Genomic DNA, 21,415 nt, shown 5'->3' with positions numbered 1-21,415 from the left:
AAGGTGCGGAATTAAACCACATTGGGAGAAGCAGTGATTCATCAAGAATCGTAATCATAGTCTTGTTAGGGGGAGGTCAGGACTGACAAATTTGATTGAATTTTTCAAAGACGTGACCAAAGACGAGACAAGACATTTCTGGTGTGGTCTATTTGTACTTCATCCTGGTTCTTGTTAACGTTCTCCATGGGGCACGTGTTTTATTCAATTATGTGGTATGTGCATCGCTGGCTACACCAGTGTTTATTGCCCATCCCTCATTGCCCAGAGGCCAGTTAAGAGTCATCCACATTGCTACAAGTCTGGAGTGACATGTAGGCCAGACCCAGTAAAGGTCTTAGACTTCCTTTCCAAAAGGACATTGTGAACCAGATGGGGTTTTCCTGACAATCAGCAATGGTTTTGTGTTCATAATTAGACTATAAATTCCAAATTACTATTGAATTCAAATTCCAGCATCTGCCATTGTAGGATTCAAACCCAGTTTCCCAGAACATTACCTGGTTGTCTGGATTAATATTCTAGCGATCATCGCAGTAGGCCATCACCAACCCTGACAGTAAAAGTAAAAGTTCATGGGATCCAAGTAAATTTTGCAAATTGAATCTACATTTGGCTGTGTGATAGGAAGCAGAGAGTCATGTTTGAGAGATGTTTTTTCGACTGGAAGTCTGTGTCTGTTGCAGTTCCACAGGAGTTTGTATTGAGACCCTTGATGACTGTACTTTATATGGATGATATCGATGTGAATGTAGATGGGTTGATCAGTAACTTCACGAGCAATATAAAGTAATGTGGCAGTAAAGAATGAGAAGGATAGTCTCAGATTACAAGAGAACGGAGATGTACGAGTCAGATGGGCTGATCTGTGGCACATGAAGTTCATTCCAGATAAATGTGAGATGATGTACTTGGGCAAGACCAGCAAGGCAAGGGATTGGGAGAACCCTGGGAAACACTGAGGATCAGTGGGACATTGATGTGCATGTCTTTAAGATTCCACACAGGTGGATAAAGTTTGAAGGAGATATACGGGATGCCTGCCATTATTAATCGAGGCTTTGAGACCAAGACTAGGGAAGTTATTCTGGAACTTTGAAAAAGGTTGGTTGAACTGTGTGTTGTGTGCAGTTCTAGAAACCACATTATATGAGTGACGTGACAGTCCTGGAGAGGGTGCAGGGGACATGAACCAGGATGTTGCCTGAGCAGGAGACTTTCAGTTATGAACACAGATTGCACTGGCTGGCTTTGTTTTCTTTAAAGCAGAAGAGACATGATTGTGTTTAAGATTGAGAATAAATTTACAAGTGGTATAGACACTTATCCCCCAGGATGATTGACTAATGATCTGAGGACTTTGTTTTATGGCAAGGAGAAGAAGGTTTGGATTAACTGTGAGGATTTTTTTTACTCAGAAGTTGGTAGGAATCTGGAACTACAAGGATGGTAGAGAAGGATATGCTCATAACATTGAAGAAGTATTTAGATGTGCACCGGCAATGCCAACTGCTGCAACGTGGGATTACAACAGTTTGATGGTTGTTTTTGACTGGCGCAGATGCTATGGGCTGAAGGCCCTCTCTTCTGTGCTGTACTTATCAATGACTCAATGACACTCTCTCACAGACACACACACACACATGCATACACACACACACACAGGCATGCACGCAAACACATGCACATACACAATCATAAGCATACACTCATACAGGTACAATCACATAAACACAAACATACACACATGCATACGCACAATTGCACCTACAAACATACACACAGGAGGAAAAAGAACAAAGGAACAGCTTGTGAAATGGGCTGTACTTCTAAATTATGTAAAAATCAAAAGGATTGAAGACTACAGGTGATGTGAGGATGTCTCCATTTGACATCAAGTCTGCATTTGATCGAATGTGGAATCAAAGAGCCCCAGGAACACTGGCATCAATAGGAAGAAGGGAAATCTCTCCTCAGCTTGCAATGATAGCTTGCACACAGCGTGATTGTTGTAGATCTGTCATCCTCGCTGCAGGAGTTCCCAGGTTTTTGTCATAGTCCCAACCATCTTCAGCTGCTTCATCATGACCTTTCCTCCATCATGAGGTCAGAACTGGGAACGCTTGCTGATTATTGCGCAATATTCAGCACCTCTTGTGACTCTGAGATACTGAAGCAGTGCATGTCCAAATGCCAAAAAATCTGTAAATGAGTTCAAGTTCACTAACACTTAAGAAACTTCATGCCATCCAGGACAAAACAGCCCATTATTTGGCCCCAATCCATCGCATATGCTCCCTGCATCACTGACACAACCAGTAGCAAAAGTGTGGACTATCCACAAGACCTACTGCAGAAATTCTCCAAAGATCCTGAGCCAGCCGCTTCCAAACTCATGACCATTAACATCTAGGTATCACAAAATAGTAGAATTTGTGTTTGAAGGAAGAAACTTGGGTCTCAGCGAATGTCCTCAAGTTAAGTAATGTGATGTTCTGATGACAAGTGTGAACTACTTGTAGTTAAAATGCTGATCAAGGAAGATATCCAATCAAAACACTAAAGCCTATTAAGCAGTGAAAACTGATGGTTGCCCTGAGGATTGGGATTTTGTTGAGGAACCAGCATCAGATAACTGACAAACCAATAGAGAGAGAGAGAAAATTTATTCTGAATGTAAATTTGGCAAGAAATATAAAAAGAATCAGCAAGGGTTTATCTGGGTATATATGAACCACAAGTAGCTAAAGTAAGAATGTGTTCTTTGAAAAATTAACGAGGGAATTGATAACCTTAGCAAGAAATGGCAGATAATTTAAACGAATAATTTCCATCGGTCTTAATAGTGGAGCTCTGTACAAACACCCCAGATCTGGCAGTGAAGCAAGGGCTGATAGGGAAGAAAGATCTTGTCACAGTCTCTGTCACGAGGGACTTTTTTTTGCAGAACTAATGGGATGAAAGACAGACAAACCCTGCAACGAAAGGTTTTTACAGAAGTGACTGCAGAGATTGCAGAGCCATTTGTTGAAATATTCCTGAGCTCACTTGATTGTGAGAAGATTCCAAGTGATCAGCAAATAACTAATGTACCATTCCTGGAGGGAGCCAGGAAGTAGGAAATTATAGGCCAGTTAGCCTCACATATGTTGTTGGCAAAATGCTAGAGTTCATTATGAAGGAATAAGCAGCAGGACATTTGCTAAACCTTAACACAATGAAACAGTTGACAGTTCTGAGGAAGGATCACCAGACCCGAAACACTAACTCTGATTTTTTTCTTGGCAGATATTGCTGAGCTTTTCCAGAAACTTGTGTTTTTGTTCTTGGTTTACAGCATCCACAGATGTTTCAGTTTTTACTGAAACAGTTGACAAGATGGTTTTGTGAATGTCTGGAATTGTCTAACCCAGGTAACAGTAGACAGTATCACTGAAAGTATTGAAACAGGAGATTTATTGGATTTCTGAAACATCGGCGAGCTGACGGTCACGTTGAGCTGGCACAAGAAAGGAATTAATGCCTTGGTCAGATCAGATCAGCCATGACCTTATAGATTGATGGGGCGGGCCTGAGGGACTGAACAGCTGCCACCTTCTCCAATTTCCAATGCTGTTATGTAAGTTCATGGATCAAGTTGTAACTATCCCGTAAGTGAGCTTTGGCACATCCCAATAGATTGATTACTAACAATGACAAGATCTCATCTCAACAGCACACGCGTTCATAGCGTCCCCAAGTCTCCGCCAGAATGTCCAGCTGAAAGTTCCAAACTGTGAGGGAACAGGCTTAAGTTGAGAGGGGAAGGATTTAAAAGGGACCTATGGGGCAACTGTTTCACACAGAGGTTGGTATGCATGTAGAACGAGCTGCCAGTGGAAGTATTAGAGGTGAGTACATTTACAACATTTCAAAGACATTTGGACAGCGACGTGATTGGGAAAGGTTGAGAGGAATATGGGCCAAATGCAGACAAATGGGAACAGATCAGCATGGATGAGTTTGGCAAAGGGCCTGATCCGTGCTGTATACTTCTAACTCTCTGTCTCTGTGTTCCACGACAGGAATGTAATGGCCACAGAGGTGTCTGAGAACACAACCAAACATCAAAACAAAAAGATTGAATTTCAAACTGGGAGGGACTGATCTGTGGAAGGCAGATACAGTCTGCGCTAATACTGTGCAACATGTTCTGAATACCACTTTTCTTCATTCAGCGGATGTGAATGTAGGTGACCAGTCCAACATGTATTGTCCATCCTGACTGGCCAACAGGATTTACCTTTCTGACAGAAATCCAAGAATATTTGTATTGCTGACAGCTTTGTAGCAATGGATATTAAGCAACCAATGAGCCACAGTTTTGGCATTTAAATCTCACTCTAGGTTTAATGACCAAGATCTTGCTCTCATAACCTGGTCAAGCAGGTTGTGTATTAACTTCCTAAACCTCCCAACACGCATCAATAGAAAGCACAAGAGACTCTTGGTCTTGTATGTGATTATGCCAGCCATGGATTTGAAAGAATTCTTTTCCCTCTACTATCACTACCCTCCTTAAAAGGCAGATATATATTTAGACAAGGACAGTCAAACCATTTAAATTGAGCTGCTGATTGATTTCGTTTCTGGAGGGCATACATTCAGCAGAGAGGCCAGGACATCGCGAGAGGGAGCACAGCAGCGAGAGTTGCAGTGGGTGAAAGAGCGTGAGTGGTGACCGGGGAGCAAGCAGAGAGGCACACCTAAAAACTCTGGTGAGAGGGAGCATGAGATGCCAGAGTCATGTCACAGCCAAATTGATGAGGGATTGCCTGTTTGAGGGGTGAGTATAACTCTTCAAGTTTCTTACTCTAATCAAATAACCTGTTGAAATTACTATACTCACTCGATAACTGTTAGTGTGTGTCATTGGGAATTTTTTTTTTAGTGGGTAATTTTTGGGTTAATTCAGAGGATGGCAGGCTAGCTCCTTCAAGCGGTGTGCACTAACTGTAATTTGTGGGAATTCATGGATGCTGATAGCATCGATGAGCAATACGTAACCAGGAGGTGCTGTCAGTACCTTCAACTTGAGCTACCTGGTTACAGAGCTTTAGCAAGGTTTGGAGGCACTGAGGAGCATCCGGGAGAATGAGAGTTACGTGAATAGCACGTACACAGTAAAGGTCACCCTACAGAGCAAAAGGGTGCAGGAGGATCGTGAATGGGTGACCATTGGACACAAACATAAGGCTAGGCAGGCAGGAGCCCCCTAAGGCCATCCCAATAGCTAGCAGGTACTCTGTGTGCTGAGTTCTGACGCTGGTGATAATGCCTCAGGGAACTGTAGCCAAAGCAAAACTGCAGCACTGCAAGATGCTCAGCTGCACAGAGTGGGGCGAGAAAGGCGGTTAGGGCTGTAGTATTCGGGGACTGAATCATTAAGGGAACAGAGAGGCGCTTCTGCACCAGCTCTCGTAACAACAGGATGGTGTGGTGACTCTCTGGTGCAAGGATCCTGCAGGTTACTGAGTGGCTGCAGGGCATTTTTGGAGGGGAAGGGAACCGGCCAGTTGCCATAGCACCCGTTGGTACCATAGATAATGAGAGGGAGCGAGAACATAGAACAGCACAGCACAGTGCAGGCCCTTTGGCCCATGATGTTGTGCCGAACTTTTATCCTAAACCTAAGGTCTATCTAACCTCCACCCCTACCTTATATTATCGTCCATATGCTTATCTAATAGCCGCTTAAGTGTCCCTAATGAGGCCGACTCCGCTACTCTCCCCGATAATGCATTCCACGCCCCTACCACTCTCTGAGTGAAGAACCTAACTCTGACGTCTCCCCTATATCTAACTCCACTCACTTTAAAACTATGCCCCCTTGTAATAGCTACCTCCGCCCTCGGAAAAAGTCTCTGGCTGTCCACTCTATCCATACCTCTGATCATTTTGTACACCGCTATCAAGTCACCTCTCATCGTTTGTGGTTCTAAAGAGAAAAGCCCTAGCTCTCTCAGCCTTTCCTCGTAAGATCTTCCCTCCATTCCAGGCAACATCCTGGTAAATCTCCTCTGCACCTTTTCCAACACTTCCACATCTTTCCTGTAATGAGGCGACCGGAACTGGACACAATACTCCAGATGTGGCCAAACCAGACTTTTGTATAGCTGGAGCATAACATCACGGCTCTTGAACTCAGTCCCTCTATTAATGAAAGCTAATGCACCATACGCCTTCTTAACAACTCTATCCACCTGGGTGGCAGTTTCAGGGAACTGTGGACATGAGCCCCAAGATCCCTCTGCTCCTCCACACTGCCAAGAATCTTTCCATTCACCATTAGATATTCCATTACATATTCATTGTCTGCTACTTGTGAGATGTTAATGTTACTTGGCACTTATCAGCGTCTGAAAGCTATGCAAATATTCCTGCATTTAGACGCATTTGCTTCTGTATTGGATGAGTCACAAATGATGCTGAACCCCACACCCTCAGATGGACTCTTGTTGTGATGACCTACAGCTGAGATCTCATCGAGTCAGACAGGAAACAAATCCTTAGTCCCAACTCGTCCATGCCGTCCAAATTTCCCAAACTATACTAGCCCCATTTGTCTAAATTAGCTCAATATTCACGTATGTATCCAGATGTCTTTTAAGTGTTCTGATTGTACATGCATCTACCACTTCCTCTGGCAGTTGATTTGAGATATGAACTATCCTGGGGGCATAATTTTAAGGTGATTGGAGGAAGGTATAGGGGAGATGTAAGAGGTAGATTCTTTACACAGAGCGGTGGGTGCATGGATTACGCTGCCAACGGTGGTAGTGGAGTCAGATACATTAGGGACATTTAAGTGACTCTTGGATAGGCACGTGGATGATAGTAAAATGTAGGTAGTGCAGCGCAGTTTGATCTTAGAACAGGATAATACGTCGGCACAACATCGTCGGCTGAAGGGCCTGTACTGTTCTGCACTGTTCTATGTTCTGTGATGTTGTCCAAGGGCAGGCAGGAGGGATTAGTTTAATGTGGCGTCATGTTCAGCACAAGATATTTGGCCAAAGTGCCTGTTCCTGTGCTGTACTGTTCTGTGCTCTGTGTTCTCTGTCCCAGAGGATATGAGAGCATTAGCCTGGAATCCCAGAGGATTCTCGTTGGTTATCCTGGTTTCTAAGAGGGCTCAGGTGAATTTGCAAGTCTTCCAGAGGATTCGAGATGTTTAGACTGGGGTCCCAGAGGATGTGACAGGATTAGCCTGGGGTCCCAGTGGATCTGAGAGGTTTTGCAAATGGTCCCAGAAGATTTGTGAGGATTAGCCTGGTGTCCCAGTGGGTTCGAGAAAATTAGCTTGGGTTCCTAGAGCATTCGAGGGGATTAGTCTGGGCCCCAGAGGGTTCGGGTGGATTAAAAACAGAAGATGCTGGAAAAGCTCTCCAGCTCTGGCAGCATCTGTGAAGAAAAAAAACCAGAATTCATGTTTCGAGTCTGGTGACCCTTACTTAGAACAGCTTTCACAGTTCTTTTGGTTCAAGTGGATTAGCCTGGGGTCACAGAGGAATCATGAATGCGGGTAAAATTGGAAGGAGGAAAACAAGGTCACTGCATTTGTTGTTGGATAAAGGTATTACTTCCAGTCAACCTCCGCATTTGAGAAAAAAATCTGTTGATTTCTTTAGATTCTACTACATGGGTGATTCAGCTCGAGAGGGTCTTCATTACAATCAGTTCAGGCAATATTCATATTATGTTTTTAAAAGACATATCGAGTGATGCTCTAACCGAGGGTGCCGAGGATCAGAGATCACCTAACACCGGCTTGCACAAATCAGAATACTCTCGCGTCCAATGTATGAAAAAGGGGCCTACTGTTTCCGTCATGAGATGGCAGGCTTCCAGTTAGTTCCTTCATGAGAAGTTCAAGGATAAACTTCGGCACAGTTCGAAAGAAGGAATGTTCATTTATGTACTACCTTTATTGCATCTCTCAGTAAAGTCCAAAATTATTTAGGTATTAGGAATTAGGTCAAAAATGAGGTCACTGTTATCCAGTTAAATGTGCACTGACCTGACCTTCATTGCTCAGTTCTTTGAGGAAGGGAGTTGGGAAGTCATGTGGATGTTGTACAGGACATTGTTGAGGCCTCTTCTGGAATATTGGGTCCAGTTGTGATTGCCCAGTTATAGGAAGGATATTATTAAGCTGAAGAGCGTTCAGAAAAAATTTACCAGGATGTTGCCAGGTATGGAATGTTTGAGTTACAAAGAAAGGGTGGATCGGCTGGGACCTTTTTCACTGGACCGTAGCAGGTTGAGACGTGACCTGATAGAAGTTTATAAAATAGAGGGGTATAGGTAGAGTTAATGGTAGTTGTCATTTCAATACTAGAGGACACATTTTTAAGATGAGAGTAGAGAGATTTAAAAAAAGACATGAGAGGCAATTTTTTTTAAACAAAAGGTGGTTTGTATGTGGAATGAACACACTGTGGAAGTGGTGGATGTGGGTACAACTACAATGTTTAAAAGACATTTGAATACCTACAGGAATAGGAAAGGTTTGGAGACTGATGTGGGCCAGGAGCAGGCAGGTGGGACTAGTTTAATTTGGGATTTATGTTCGGCGTAGACTGATCGCACCGAGAGATCTGTTTCCGTGCTGCATGACTCGATGACTCTAAATAGTAATTAAGTGGATAGTTCATCTAGTTTTGGTAATGTTGATTTCAGGGAAGAACGATAGCCAGGGTAGAACTCCCTGCTGCTTTTTGTATGTATCCATCAGGTCTTTAATGTACACCTGAGGCAGCCAGGCTCTTGTTTAAACGTGTCCTGTGAAGAATGGAATCTTTCACAATGCAACGTGCCTTCAAAATTTTAGCTTGATCCACATGTTGCAGCGTTGATATGAGGCTTGAATCAATGGCTTACCAACTCAATTAATGATACTGTCGAACTGACTGTGACTACATTGAACAATATAACACTGCTCATCTGTAGTAAAATCTGAGCATGATTTAAACTGTACAACATGCATTGAGTGTAAAATAATAATTTTCTCCACACCTATTGAATGACAGTGGGATCAAAGTTAGATGATCATGTCTACGTGGTGAGTGGAATTTGGCAAAGGTGTGTTTTTTATTAACATAAATGATCATAAGAGTGTAAGATCTAGGTGCAGAATTAGGCCTTCCAGCACATCGAGTCTGCTCTGGCATGTGATTGTGGCTGATATGTTTCTTAACTCCATTTGCCTGTCTTCTCCTCGTAACCTATTGATTCCCTTCCTAATCAGTATGTGATAAGTATCAGTCAAGTTCGATTACAGTGTAAATGTAGTGTTGGATTGTTAGGCATGCACATTTTGCAAGGGAATATGAGAAGAAAACAGGTCCTATATTTGATAAAGTTCTTCATCTTTGTCACAGATGAAGCTGAATGGAGGTGATGCATTTATCATGAGAGAAGAAGGGATAAGTAAGTTGTCTGTTGGATTCAAACAGTTCAAACCTGGATGACTTCCACCTTGATTTTACTTGGATTAGGGTGAAAATACCAATTTTCACCTGGCAAGCTCTATGTCATTGTGATCAATAGCACTTCTTTTCCTTTTGTTGTTCTTTCCTGCTACCTTTCAGCGAAATGGATAGGTACATATTTGGAATGTACTGTTTTGTGAACATAATTTTGTAGTCCGCTTCTCTTTGTCATTTCTTCCCCAGCCGTTGGTAACGTTTTGGGGTTGTTGGAGTGGCTGGATTTTTTCTGGAATTGAGCATGAAATTCAGAAGACTGAAGCCCAGGCTTACTGTCTACCTTTCACGGAGGCCAAGCCGTGAGAGGACAGAGGAAGGAACGTGGCAAATTGTGACGGCAGATTAAGAGAAAGATGGTGATCCGGACAAGGGGAGAGAGAGAGAGAGAGAGTTAGAGAGAGAAGGGATAAAGGAGAGAATGAGCATTCCAGGCCACATTGCAGCTGTACTTTGGAAGGAGGTGCAAAGAATTATGCAGACAGTGACCACACTGAAGATGAAGAAAACGACAAGGACAGTGCTACTAATGAGGACGCTGGAAAGAAGTCAAAAATAAAGAAAGCACCGAAAAAGAAATCACGTTATGAGAGAGCAGAGACCGGTGATATAACTTCATTTGTCACAGAGGACGATGTTGTCTGCAGGCCTGGACGCGAGCAATACTTTATGAATGATTTTCTGGTTGATGTTAAAAAGACAGTAATGGATGTCAACATTACAAGGAAGCAGCCTTATCAAGGGGTTCAGATGACATCATGAACTGCAAGTATAATTTAAGCTGCGTTTAATGGTCATTTAATCTCCAATTTCAGGTTATGGCCTTGAAAATCATTTTTTGTAGCTTTTTGCCCCTCTCTTTATCCCTTCAGTACGAAGGTATTGTAATGACGTCACCATTGTGCAGTTCATGTGTATTGATGATTTTAGTAAAGGGTGACTCTATTATTTGTAGCTTATTGAAATATTTTATAATTTGAGTCTGAGAAAATATTGCACTATACAATATGTAGATGATAACACAATATTGAAATGTGCAGTTAACCATAAAATAGAATGCAGTAAATTGTCATTTGCTATTCTCACCAGAATACCAGAAAATATCATTACCTCACCATAAATACTGCTGGCATGCTAAAGTATTTTGGGCAGCAGCCAGATTTGGAGTTGGAGACTGCTCACTTAGCATGTTAATTTCTGAGAGACAAATAAACTGCAGATGCTGGAATCCAAGGTCGGCCCCCCCCTTGTCCTCACTTTCTACTCCATCAGCCTCCGCATCCAACGTATCATCCTCAAACACTTGCACCAGCTCCACTTCGACCCCACCACCTGGAACATCTTCCACTCCCCACCCTTGTCTGCCTTCCACAAGGACCATTCCCTTTGCCACTCCTTAGTTTGCGCCATACTCCCCACCAACCACACCCCCCCAGCACCTTCCCATGTAAATAAAAGATGCAACCCCTGCCCACACAGCACTTCCCTCAACTCTGTCTAGGGCCCTTAACAATCCTTCCCGGTGAAACAGAGCTTCAACTGCATCTCCTCCAACCTAGTCTATGGCATCTGGTGCTACCGATGTGGTCTTCTGTACATTGGTGAGACCAAACGTAGAGTAGGTGACCGTCTCGCTGAGCATTTTCACCTGGCCCATAATGGCCAGCCTAACCTCCTGGTCACCGGCCACTTCACCCCTCCCTCCCCAGTCCACATGTCTATCCCCTGCCTGTTCTTGTGTCGCAGCAATTCAGAAAACCTCAGCTTCCACATGGACACCCGACAGCCGGTGGAATCAACATTGAGTTCTCTAATTTCAAACAACCTTCCCACCCATCCCCTGGCTCCATTTCCAGCTCCATGTCATCCCTTCCATTCCCCCTGCAGGCTGGTAGCTGGAACGGACAACCAGATTAATCCCTCCCATTGACTAACCAGATCGTACCTACTACTGGTGTCCACCTATCACCACCATTCTGTTACCACCTCTCCCCCCCCCACCCCCCCCCCCCCCAGCCCCCCCCTGCAGCTCACCCTACCCCCACATCCAGCCCTGAAGAAGGGTAATTCCCGAAACAGTACTTCTCCTTTCCTCCAGATGCTGCCTGGCTTACTGTGTTCTTGCAGCCTCCTGTCTGTCATGTTAATTTCTAATCCTGAATGATAAAGAGAATTACATTGTGGAAACTGGAAATTCTTCACACAATGATGTGACCCATTGTGTTCATGAACATTTCTCTAAGCCTCACCAAAAAAACTGTGCTTATTGAATTTATTGTGGAGCCACATTTTGCCTTTGATAGTTGATAGTTTGATTTAAAATTTATTTTCGTGAATTTGGTGACCATTTGGATACTGTATTAATGCTGCCCAATGGCAACCTGTGTTGATGTCAGAAATTGTGAAACTGATATAGTTTATTGCTCCATGCACTCCTTCCCGAACACCATCAGAGATGAGTACAATCACAGCATTTAAAAGACATTTGGACATGGATAGCAAAGGTTAAGAAGGATATGGACCAAATGCTGACCAAAGGGACTAGTTCAGTTTAGGAAACCTGCTTGGAATGGGCAGGTTGGGCTGAAGGGTCTGTTTCTGTGCTGTATATCAATGACTCTACTGTTGCTTAAATTCCAGCCTTTGAATGCTCTTGATAGGTCAATTTTACAAATATTCCTAGGTGACCCTCATGTCTCCTCTTTGTGGTAAATATCACCTTATGCTGAGCTGTGGATTCATGTCAAGGGGAGTAATTGGTCAAAATTATTTAATTGCCTTGTTTTTCTCGTTCTGCCCATTTTTGTCCTTTGCTTAGACAGCTTCCTCATGATAGCAAATAGAAAGCAGAAACCCTTGAGTATCTTCATTCAGTCCCCATTCTTAAAAAGTGAACTCAGGCCATCAGCTGCTGATTTTCTTCGGGGAAGCATCAAAACTGAGCACGATTTATTTATTCCCCAGTGACCACATGCCTGTTCCTTTCGCAAGGATCACTGGCTTTGGAGGCTGTTGTGGCATAGTGTTGGTGTTCCTGCTTCTGAGCCAAGAGGACCTGGGTTAATGTCTCAGCTACTCCAGAAATGTGTCATAATATGTCTGAACAGGCTGATGAAAACAAAAAGACACTGCCTTAGTGATCAGCATTGAAGACATTGGTTGATTTAGTTCAGGGACACAAATGCTATCTCTGAGTCAAGGTCAGGGTTTTATGCTATGCAATTAATTTTTGGAAACCATTTTTAATCACGTTAAATATAGCGTATGGTCAAGATTGGCTTTGTTAATTTTCTGTTTTTAATTCATTACACTGGAACAGATGTATTCTGATTAGAAGCTGCAGTCTCTTTGATATGGGCTGTGACTTCTAATCTGTAACTTTGACACAATATGTACATTATATTGAAATTAATTCAGTTCCAGTTTGAAAGCTATCACAGTACACTGCAAATTAAGTTTAGAAAACCCTTATTTTAAGATGTTAATTTTCTACAGTTGCTTTCATCTCTATAGCATGTTTTAACATGGAAACTCCTTGAGTTAACAGAAAAGCTAACTGTTTTGTAAGTGGTACAATGGTTTAACCAAGACAACAAGGTGCAGGGCTAGATGAACACAGCAGGCCAAGCAGCATCATAGGAGCAGAAAGGCTGACGTTTCGGGCCTAGACCCTTCATCAGAAAAGGGTTAGGGGTAGGGGGTTCTGAAATAAATAGGGAGAGAGTGGGGGGGCGGATAGAAGATGGATAGAGGAGAGGATAGGTGGAGAGGAAACAAACAGGTCAAAGAGGCGGGGATGGAGCCAGTAAAGGTGAGTGTAGGTAGGGAGTTAGGAAGGGGATAGGTCAGTCCAGGGAGGACGGACAGGTCAAGGGGGCGGGATGAGGTTGGTCGGTAGGAGATGGAGGTGCGGCTTGAGGTGGGAGGAGGGGATAGGTGGGAGGAAGAACAGGTTAGGGAGGCGGGGACGAGCTGGACTGGTTTTGGGATGCGGTAGGGGGAGGGGAGATTTTGAAACTTGTGAAATCCACATTGATACCATTGGGCTGCAGGGTTCCCAAGCGGAATATGAGTTGCTGTTCCTGCAACCTTCGGGTGGCATCGTTGTGGCACTGCAGGAGGCCCAGGATGGACATGTCGTCTGAGGAATGGGAGGGGGAGTTGAAATGGTTCGCGACTGGGAGGTGCAGTTGTTTATTGCGAACCGAGCGTAGGTGTTCTGCAAAGCGGTCCCCGAGCCTCCACTTGGTTTCCCCGATGTAGAGGAAGCCACACCGGGTACAGCGGATGCAGTATACCACATTGGCAGATGTGCAGGTGAACATCTGCTTGATGTGGAAAGTCTTCTTGGGGCCTGGGATGGGGGTGAGGGAGGAGGTATGGGGGCAGGTGTAGCACTTCCTGCGGTTGCGGGGAAATGTGCCGGGTGTGGTGGGGCTGGAGGGGAGTGTGGAGCGGACAAGGGAGTCACGGAGAGAGTGGTCCCTCCGGAAAGCAGATAAGGGTGGGGAGGGAAAGATGTCTTTGGTGGTGGGGTTGGATTGCAGATGGCGGAAATGTCAGAGGATGATGCGTTGGATCCGGAGGTTGGTGGGGTCGTACGTGAGGACGAGGGGGATTCTTTTTTGGTTCTTATTGCGTGGACGGGGTGTGAGGGATGAGTTGCGGGAGATCTGAGAGACACGGTTGAGGGCGTTCTCGACCACCGAGGGGGGCAAGTTACGGTCCTTGAAAAACGAGGACAACTGAGATGTATGGGAGTGGAATGCCTCATCCTGGGAGCAGATGCGGTGGAGGCGAAGGAATTGGGAATAGGGGATAGCATTTTTGCAGGAAGGTGGGTGGGTGGAGGAGTATTCTAGGTAGCTGTGGGAGTCGGTGGGCTTGAAATGAATATCGGTTTCTAGGTGGTTGCCCGATATGGAGACAGAGAGGTCCAGGAAGGGGAGAGAGGTATTAGAGATGGTCCAGGTAAACTTAAGGTTGGGGTGGAAGGTGTTGGTGCAGTGGATGAACTGTTCGAGCTCCTCGTGGGAGGACGAGGCGGCGCCAATACAGTCATCAATGTAACGGAGGAAGAGGTGGGGTTTAAGGCCGGTGTAGGTACGGAAGAGGGATTGTTCCACGTAACCTACAAAGAGGCAGGCGTAGCTTGGGCCCATGCGGGTACCCATGGCCACCTCCTTTGTCTGTAGGAAGTGGGAGGAATTGAAAGAGAAGTTGTTGAGGGTGAGGACTAGTTCGGCTAAGCGGATGAGGGTGTCAGTGGAGGGGGACTGGTCGGGCCTGCGGGACAGGAAGAAGCGGAGGGCCTTTCGGCCATCTGCATGGGGAATGCAGGTGTAGAGGGACTGGACGTCCATGGTAAAGATGAGGTGTTGGGGACCGGAGAATTGGAAGTTTGGAGGAGGTGGAGGGCGTGGGTGGTGTCGCGGACGTAGGTAGGGAGTCCCTGGACCAAGGGGGAGAAAATGGAGTCCAGATAGTTGGAGATCAGTTCGGTGGGGCAGGAGCAGACCTGCTGTGTTCATCCAGCCCTGTACCTTGTTGTCTCGGATTCTCCAGCATCTGCAGTTCCTACTATCTCTGATTCAATTGTTTAACCAAGTTGTTTATTGTATTACACCAGCAAAATATTCTAATGCTATCTCTGTGTGACATGGTAATGTTTTGAAATTATGGCAAAGAATCATCGTTGCCAACTTTATTTTTTGGGGGGAAGTGAGGGTGACTGCCTTTGATGTCAAGGCAGCATTTGACTGAGTATGGCAAAAAAGAAGCCTGAGCAAAACTGGAGTATCTTGGAATCGGGGATAAATATCTGTTGCATCTTCAGTGATCTGTGCATATGTGTGTACATACCCAGGTCCTTCTGTTCCTTTCGAGAGTTATACCTCTTTTGTGTTGTTTGTTCTGACCAAAGTGCATAACCTTGCACATTTGAACCTCATCTGCCAGTTGTCCACCCAGTTGACCAAATGTCACCATCCTCTCAGTTTACAGTTGTTCCAAATTTAGTCTCATATACAAACTTCGAAATTGCTCACCCCTGCTCACAAAATATTTCTCAGGCGAAAAAGGGGCCCCTCTCCCTCTCCCTCCCCCCACGAAACTCCAATATGAAACTTGCTGCAGCCTGAAAAATATCTATTAACCATTATCCATAACTTTTTTTTCTAACACTCGGCCAACTTTGTACCCATGTTGCCACTGTTCCTTTTACACCATGACCTATAACTTCTCTCATGTCTGACGTCGATCAAATGTCTTCTCGAGATCCATGTATACCGTGTCAATGATGTTACGCTCATCCGGCCCTTTGTTACCTCTGCAAACATTTAGACTCCATCAATATTCCTCGTCACATATATAACAGAATGGTTGTCCTCTTATCCCCGTAGCTTGTGCCTGTTCTCCATTTTCCTGACATTTCTACATGGATGCTTGCTATTCCAGAGGGTAGCTTGGAATAAAACTGATCATGAGAACCAGATGATCCATTCACATGCTGTCAATGGGCTTACTTATACTGGTACTTGTATGCTCATGGAAAAGCAAGACTAAATCTGTAATACTTTAATGTTGTGTCTGTTGTGATGTTTACAATTTTTCAAGTAAAAATGCCTGACGCCATTGCTTCACTTTGGTGTTACACAGTTTTGAAAATGATTTCTTCAAATCAAATCCACGTTTGGAAAGATACAATCAATGTTCAATCATTCTTAATACTGCTATTTGCAGTCAATGGACAAAACAGAAATGTCTCAATTCCTCCATTACAAGTTGGTGAAATTACACCTGCAACTGAGCAGATATCACTGAACCTTTGACTAATCCTACATATCACTGCCAGCTGGCTGAACACACAGGCCTTTTCAAAGGCTCTTTATTATCAGCACTGTTGTGATAAAAACAAACTCTTCTCATTGCCTTTTATGTAATTTGTGGAAGCTTATGGACTGAAAGGATGGTTGTGCACTTGTACTTCTCCCCAGTCTATGCCTCCCTGCTGTAATGTTCCGAGGGTACCCTAAGTTTAATGAGTGAGGAAACTTCTACAAGTAATAGCGGTCAATTATGATCCACAGGAATGCTTTGACAAAGTATGCATGCCAAGTGTACCCTTCATGTACGAGGGAAAGTTAGCATAAGTGATTGATACTAACATTGTCAGCATCTAAACAGGTAAATTATATCTCACAGGGACTTACAGCTACCTTTTCATGGTGCACATGTTTTCTCTTAATATGTCACACTGATTGACTAGCCATCACCCTGTGAAGAACAAACTGAAACATGCAAAGGATTTTGGGGATCTCTCTCCTCACCCACCACCATGCCCCCTCACCAAACGGTAGTCTTTTACCTCTTGCCTTCGCCAACACCTGAAGCACCATAAGAGAAACTCTAAATGACTTTGAAAAGAACTGATTTTCTAAGCAACACATCACATCCGAGTTCTCCACCATTTGAAAATGGCCCCTGACATCATAGTTGCTGATTGATCTCCAATGGCATCAGCTTTGGCGGTTTGAACAATGTACTGTTTTATATTATTAGACATCTTGTACTCCGTAATGTACAATATCTACTGCTCAGCACTAATTTAGAGTGATGGAAGAAGTTAATGCTGCTCTATCAAATCAGTTCATTGATAATAGTAAAAGTGTTTGAGTGAATGTTCCATTAAAAAGAAGTGTGCTGTATAGAATTGAGTTGTAATATCGATGGATTGGCTCTTGAATTTTGGAAATAGTGAGATAATCATGGGAATGGAAAAGACAAGGGCTTTATATTTTTGGGTTTCTAATTTAAAATTGGGCTATCTATTTGGCTCACATTAAAATATGTCTAGCTATAAAATGTTTAAATATTTCACAATAAATGCCTGATTTATTACACCTTGCAGTACCAAGTTCCATTTTGAAGCTGTATGGTCACCATTGTAGTAACTCTAATAAGGAATGACAACAACCAAACTGTATTTTGTCAAAGACAAATAAATACGTGCATCATTCTAATAATGGACCAATATGTGCATGTCTAGACTTCAATTCACCAGGATCTGTTTCATTGAACTGTTTTGCTCCGTCTGAGAATTGGTGTTGACCTTCGTAAAATGTGCGTGCATGCATTCATTCATTAGCACCTAAATCTTCAGTTTTCTGTACCATTTAAAATGTAAAATGGAAACGTAGGGCTATTTGCAGTTCAGTCATGTTCCTGTCATTTTTGGGTCAGCCCACCAAACCATTGAAATGTCAGAAGTCCTGCTCATTTCAGTCTTAAATTGGTGCCGCTTTATTCTGAGACTGCGCCCTCTGGTCCTTGACTCTCCCATGAGGGAGAGGCCTCCATTAGTCAGAGCATTGTGTCTAAGAGCTGGGAGGCCGTGTTACAACCGTACAGGACATTAGATGGACCACTTTTGGATCACTGCATGCAGTTCTGGTCACCCTGCTATAGGAAGAATGTTGTTAAACTTGAAAGGGCTCAGAAAAGATTTACAAGAATGTTGCCAGGGTTGGAGGGTTTGAGATTGAGGCAGTGGCTGAATAAACTGGGGCTATTTTCCATGGAGGCTGACAGGTGACCTTATTGCGTTTATAAAATCATGAGGGTTATGGATAGAGTAAATCGAAAGGTGTTTTCTCCATGGTGTGGGAGCCCAAACCAAAGCCGACAGGAGAAAGATTTAAAAGGGACCTCAAGGTTTATGGGATGAACTGCCAGAGGAAGTGACTGTTGCGCATACAATTACAACATTTAAAAGGCACCTGGACAGGTATAAGAATAGGAAGGGTTTTGGGGGATAGGGGCCAAATGCTGGAAAACGTGACTCGGTTTGTTTCGGATATCTGGTATCTGCCTGATACAGCCATCTGACTGTGGCTACAATATTCATGACAATACTGTGATGATTGATTCTCAATGAGATATGTGACATTTTTCCCCTCAGAATGCCACACTTATTGAGCTCCACTGTTAGTTGGGTCCCAGTTCCAAAAATTATCTTCCTTGTTCCCACTTCCACCCAGCCTTAATGTGCATCACGCTTTGGCAAATATCTGTAGCTCTGGTTGTGGGTGAGGTTGTAGACTTGCTCACCGAGCTGGCTTGTTCTCATTCAGGCATTTCGTCACCATGCTAGGTGACATCATCAGTGGAGCCTCCAATGAAGTGATGTTATTCTATTCCGCTTGGAATTTGTACTGTCTGGTCCGTTATAGTGAGTAGTGTCATTTCCGGTTTTGATCTGTATGGGTTTGGATGTGGGGTCCAATTCTATGTGTTTGTTGATTGCATTTCAGGTGGAGAAGAATGCCTCGATGAATTCCCATGCTTGCCGATGTTTGGCTTGGGCTACTATGGTTACTTTGTCCCAGTTAAACTGATGGCTTTCATTGTCTGAGCGTACCGATTTTAAGGACAGTTGGTCGTGCCATTTTGCTGCAAGCTGATGTTCATGTATTCTGATGGCTAGTTTCCTTCCTGTCTGTCCGATGTAATGTTTGTGGCCGTCGTTGCATGGTATTTTGTAAACCACATTGGTTCTGCATGTCGTGGGAATGGGGTCTTCAATCCTTGTGAGTGTTTGTCATAGATTGGCTGTGGGCTTGTGGACTGCCATGATTCCTCGTGGTCTTAGGAATCTTGTCATCATTTCCGATATGTTCTTGATGTAGGGCAGTGTGGCCAGTGTGTTATGGCGGACTGTGTTCTCCCATTGTTGTTTGTTTAATAGGCATCTGCAGATGAAGTTGCGTGCTCCTCTTTCCTGCGTAGTTCCGGGTGTTGCAGTATGTCCTGGCCCATTTGAGTAATGTCCTTATGCAGCTTTGTTTGTGGACATTAGGGTGTTTGCTGTGGAAGCTGAGGATCTGATCAGTGTGGGTTGCTTTTCTGTATACCAAGGTTTCGAACTCCCTGTTGGTCATATGCTCAACTTGAACATCCAGAAACGGAAGTTGATTGTTGTTTTCTTCTTCCCTTGTAAGTTTGATCCCTGTGAATAAGCTGTTCATGAGGTGGTGGGTCTCTTCTAATTTGTTGCATTTAATAGTGACAGATGTGTCATCTCCGTACCGGAGCCACAGTTTAGGTTGAATGCCGGGGAGGGTGGTGTGTTCTAGTCTTTGCATGACTGCTTCTGCAAAGAGTCCTGAGATGAGTGACCCCATTTGTGGACCATTGATCTGTTTGTATACTTGACCATTAAAGACAAAGTGTGTGGTAAGGCACAGGTCAAGGATTTTAAGTATTTTGTCACTGCTGATGGAGCTGCTGGTCTGCGTTGCTGCTTCCTCCAGTTAGTTGGCCACTGTTTCTTTGGCTCATGGAATGTGGGTTGATGTGAATAAAGCTGTGATGTCAAAGGATGCCGTAATCTTGGGCCAACTTTTTTACACAGAAGGTGGCGCATGTATGGAACAAGCTGCCAGAGGCAGTGGTGGAGGTGGATTTGAGTACAAGACTTAAAGGCATCTGAATTGGTACATGAATAGAAAGAGTTTAGAGAGATGTGGGCCAAATGCTGGCAAATGGGACTAGATCAGTTTAGAATACGTGGTCAGCATGGACGAGTTGGACAGAAGGGTTTGTTGCTGTGCTGTATTACTGTGTGTCTCAATTGTTTCTGTCTTCGCCCATTCCATGAAGTGCGTTCCATACACTAACTACTCATGAAGCGAGAAAGCTTTTCTTCACTTCACCCTTGCTTCATTTACCCGAACGCTTTAAACCTACGTCCTATTGTTGTTCCTTTTCTGAGCCGGAATTGTCTCTCTTTATCTCCTTTCTCCATCCTTCTCAGGATTTTAAAACCACTCTATCAGATCTATTCTCATTCTTCTTGCCTTCAAGGAGTCCTCAGAAGTGAAATTTCTCATTCTTGGAACTGTTGCTGTAAACCGCTTCTGACTCTCCCCAGTGCATTCACAGCTTTCCGATAACATGGCATCTATAACTGTACACAATTCTCTAGCGGAGATCCAGCAAATGTCTTTTCCAGTTCAACATCACCTCTTTCGTGTCCTCTAATGCTCCAATAACAAAGCTGAGGATACTGTATGCTTTATTAACAGCACTATCCATCAGTCCTGCCACCTTCAATGATTGATGTGTATTTTCTCTCTGAAGGATACCACATTGTTTTAGGCAGGCTGTATACCAATTGAGGAATTGTCTGCAATCTGTCCTGCCTTCCATCTTGTTTCCTTTCATTTCTGTTCCCCCACACCTTTTCCTGCTATTATACTTGCGTAACAAGTAGATGCAATGTCATGAACCAGACTCGCTGAGTATTCCCAGCATTTGTTTTGTAAAGAACACAACTTTTTTATTTCTCATAACTTTTGAACAAAGAAAGGACTGTTCTACAGCAAAGAAATTGCTGTACTTTTTTAAAGAAGCAAGTCATTGAAACTCTGCTGTGGTTACACTGCTGCTTTGACCAAACTTGAAGGAGAAGGTACAGATGCCCGGGACTGTGTACAATGTGAGCTTTGACTGGCAATAGGTTACTGATTGGTTTGTGAAATTATGATCAGTTATGGATGCAAAAGGCCATCAACCTGACAACTATCTGACTGGCTCTTGGGTAGCTGAACAGCTTGTTGGTATGAGTGATACTTGCAGAAGCCTGTTGACAGGGCAGGTGGTGTGCTTCTCTCACCAGCAAAATTTCTAAACTCTTAAGAAAGTCAGTTTATTTTCTTCCAACACTTGTTTTTAACCAATAAGTTGAAGAGACTTTCAGTCATGAACCAGTATTCTGTGTCTCACGTGAACAAGTGAGAGAATCTGAAGGAAAAGAGCACAGAGCAGAAAGATTTGGAAAAAACATTCCATCGAGTCCCGATGACAAGTGTTATTAAACTGATTCCGCA

Source organism: Rhincodon typus, chromosome 16, assembly GCF_021869965.1.
Source record: "Rhincodon typus isolate 14 chromosome 16, sRhiTyp1.1, whole genome shotgun sequence".
NCBI lineage: Eukaryota > Metazoa > Chordata > Chondrichthyes > Orectolobiformes > Rhincodontidae > Rhincodon > Rhincodon typus.
Note: the sequence above shows the minus strand (reverse complement) of the source record.